The following is a 4,161-nucleotide window of genomic DNA, read 5'->3' as shown; positions in this document are numbered from 1 at the left end:
CTTCAAGATATCCGCCATTTCCCAATTCTCCTCTCACAACCTCCACAGCTACCACCCTAACCACTGTCATTTCTTGCCTGGATTCTAGCAAAAGCCTCAGTACTATCCTCGACACAACAGCCAGAGCAATCTTTTAACATATATCATGTTACTCTTTTGCTCAAAATCCTTGCAGTAGTTCCCAAAATCCAAAACCAAATCCTTGAAATGCCCAACACCCCCTTACATTTGCTATTCCCAAACTGTGCACCAAGGCACTCCAAGGCAGCATTCACAGGGACACTACGGGGTACTTTTCTAAGTTCTAGGTTATACAGCAGTATCAGTCATATTACTACTATAAAATTGTTAGAACCCAACCACTTGTAAATCCAAACCATTAGTTATTTTCTTTGACGTAGGGGCATCGTAAAAAATTACAATGACACTAAGGGCACTATGGGCCTAGAAAGTTGGGGAACCCCTACCCTACACAATCATCTGTCTGATCTTATCTCCTGAAACGGCCCCTCTGTTTGCTCCACTCACTCTGCCCCCGCCAACCCAGCCTCCCTGTGCTCCTCACCCTGCCTGGTACACGCCTGCCTCAGGCCCTTTGCAATGACTGGTTCCTCTGTCTAAAATGTCCTTACCTCAGATGCCCTTGGCTGCCTTCTACACTTTCAGATGTGTTCAAATGTCACTTCCTCACATGAGATATTCCATCACTGCCTGTATTAGTGTGGGCTGCCATAACAAAACACCATGGAGTGGGTGGCTTAACAACACACATTTATTTGCTCTGTTCTGGAGGCTGAAAGTCCAAGATTGAGGCTCCAGCCAATTCCATCTGTTGTGAGGGCTCTCTTCTCAGCTTGTGAACGGCAGCCTCCTTGCTGTGTCCTCATACAGCCTTTCCTCAGTGCGTGCGTGTGGGAAGAAAGTGAGAGGGAGAACTCATGTCTCTTCTTATAAGAACACTAATACTGTTGAATGAGTGCTCATCCTTACGAACTCATTTCATCTTAGTTACCTCCTTAGAGGCCCCATCTCCAGATACAGCCACATTAGAGTGAGGACTTGAACATACAAATTTGGGGGAGACACCAACATTCAGTTCATACCACTACCATTTCTGAAATTGCAATCCCATTCTCCCCAACACTCCTTCACCCACTTACCTTGCGCTCTTCTCCCCACAGTTCGCCTTTCTCACATACTCTCCAATGAATTCATATTATGACTCTTGTTTATTATCTGTCACCCTCTCCCCCAACTAGAATAAAACTCAATGATTAAGGGTAGGAGCCTTTGTCTACTTAGTTCATTATGTGTCCCAGGCATCTAGGAGCCTTTGTCTACTTAGTTCATTATGTGTCCCAAGCATCTAGGTTAGTGCCTTGTACACAGCTGGTACTCAGATTAGCTGTTGAATGTATGAAGGAGAAAAAACATCTCCTTCCTGGCCCCTTTTCCCTTTTCATTCTCTTCGCACATCACCAGGGAAGGAAAAGAAACATACCTCAATAATCGATTAGTTTCAGGAGAACTGGTAGTCTTCGTTCCATGTAGAAACCAGATCTGATATTCAATAATTAAAAATAATTAATATTTAATAAGCAACCCAAATTTCTACCAACAGATCACTAGGTAAACACCAGATAAAAAGACTTCCAAGCAGTCCATGATTCTAGCATACTCATCTATGACTGCTGGATATAAGATGTGATTTGATTAAAGAAGACAGGCCAGGCGCGGTGGCTCACGGCTGTAAATCCCAGCACTTTGGGAGGCCGAGGCAGGTGGATCACGAGGTCAAGAGATTGAGACTATCCTGGCCAAAGTGGTGAAACCCCATCTCTACTAAAAATACAAAAATTAGCTGGGTGTGGTGGCACATGCCTGTAGTCCCCAGCTACTTGGGAGGCTGAGGCAGGAGAATCGCTTGAACTAGGGAGGTGGAGGTTGCAGTGAGCCGAGATCGTGCCACTGTACTCCAGCCTGGGCAACAGAGCGAGACTCTGTCGCAAAAAAAAAAAAAAAAAAAAAAAAAAGCACAATAAATGAAGTGCATTTATTAGGATAATCAATAATTATCAGGTCCAGTTCTATACGGAATGAAAACTACCAGCTCTCCTGAAACTAACTGTACCCTCGGCAAGTCTCTTAGTGTGTGGAACTGTTTCTTCATCTGAAAAATGAAAACAACAACAAGACATGCAAGGTACAGCATGAGGTAATGTGCTCAGGGTGCTCTCAACAGCTAGACTTGTGTACTAGTCTCAGCTGCGCAGCTCTCTAGCTGGGTGACTTTGAACAACCAGTCCGACCTTCTGAGCTCCCATTTTCTTTCCTGTAATAGTTGGATAAAATAACCTCATAGTGGCAAGAATCAAGAGACTTCTCAAAAGAAACATAGAGGCCAGGCGCAGTGGCTCACACCTGTAATCCTAAGCACTTTGGGAGGCCAAGGCAGGTGGATCACTGGAGGTCAGGGGTTTGAAACCAGCCTGGCAAACGTGGTGAAATCCTGTCTCTACTAAAAATACCAAAAAAAAAAAAAAAAAAAAAGCCAGGTGTGGTGGTGGACACCTGTAGTCCTAGCTACTCAGGAGGCTGAGGCAGGAGAACTGCTTCAACCTGGGAGGTAGAGGTTACAGTGTGCTGAGATCACACCACTGCACTCTAGCCTGGGCAATAGAGCAAGACTGCATCTCAAAAAAAAAGAAAGTTAAGCATAGAAGTTACCACATGATGGAACAATCCTGCTCCTAGGTATATCCAAAATCATTGAAAACAGATACACAAACACTTACACATCAATGTTCACAGCAGCAATGCTCACAACAGCCAAAAGGTGGAAACAGCCCAAGTGTCTATCTACAGATCAGTAGATCAACAAAATTGCAGTAGCTACATATAATGGAATATTACTAAGCCACAAAAAGAAATAAAGAACTGATACATGATGCAATGGGGAAGAACATGGAAAACATTAAGCTAAGTGGAAGGAGTCAGACACAAAAGGTCACATACCGATTCCATTTATACAAAATACCCAGAACAGGCCAGGTGCAATGGCTCACGCCTGTAATACCAACACTTTGGGAAGACAAGGCAGGAGGATTGCTTGAGTCCAGGAGTTTGAGACCAGCCTGGGCAACATAGCAAGACCCTATCTCTACAAAAAAACTTTTAAAAATATCTGGGCGTGGCAGCACGTGCCTGTAGTCTCGGCTACTCGAGAGGCCAAGGAGGGAGGATTGCTTGAGCCCAGGAAGTCAAGGCTACAGTGAGTCATATTCATGCCGCTGCACTTCAGCCTGGGCAAGAAAGAGCAAGACTGTCTCAAAAAAATGATAATACCCAGAATTAATTCACAAAAACAAAATACAGATTGGGGGTTGCAGGGGTTAGGGAGTGGGAATGGGGAGGAACTGCTTAAACAGCACTGGTTTTTCTTTTGGGGTGATGAAAATGTTTGGGAACTAGACAGAGGTGCTGATTATGCACTACTATAAATGTGCTAAATGCCACTAAACTGCTCACCTATTTAACTTTTAATACTTAAACTTAGCCTTAAAATGGCTAATTTTATGTGAATTTCACCTCACTAAAAAAAGAAAGAAAATACGTGGTAAAGGCCTTTAAAAACAGTAACTGTGTGGTGCCTAGAGATCTGGGTTTAGCTCTGCCGCTTACTGGCAACAAGGTACTGTCTCTCCGGACTTCAGTTTCCTCATCTGTAAAATGATCAGGTTGGATTAAATCACTGCTAGTTCTTGACCAGGACAGCCTATATTGGCCATATGTGGAGAGTTGCTTCTAAATGCATAGGGCCATCCCATCACCCCCAGATTTTGACATGTCCAAGGCAGAATCAGGCCTGTGTTCTTGTGATGAAATATTTATTTCAGGATTGAAATCCACCCCCTTCTGAGAACACCAGATTAAAAGACCTCCAGCAATCCATGATTCTAGTGTACTCCTCTCTGACTGCTGTATATAAGACGTGATTTGATTAAAGAAGACGGACAACAAGTGCATGTATTAGGAACAACATTCTGAATACTCACAAGTAGTCATCTTGCACACTTAACCCTAGGCCAGAGGACACGGGGCAACCACACAGGAAAAGGATACCAGGACAGGGTCCATGGAGTCTTGCTTATACCACAAAAG

This window comes from Macaca nemestrina, chromosome 3, assembly GCF_043159975.1.
Source record: "Macaca nemestrina isolate mMacNem1 chromosome 3, mMacNem.hap1, whole genome shotgun sequence".
In the NCBI taxonomy this organism is placed as follows: domain Eukaryota; kingdom Metazoa; phylum Chordata; class Mammalia; order Primates; family Cercopithecidae; genus Macaca; species Macaca nemestrina.
The sequence above is the reverse complement of the archived record's forward strand: the minus strand, read 5'-3'. Positions refer to the sequence as shown.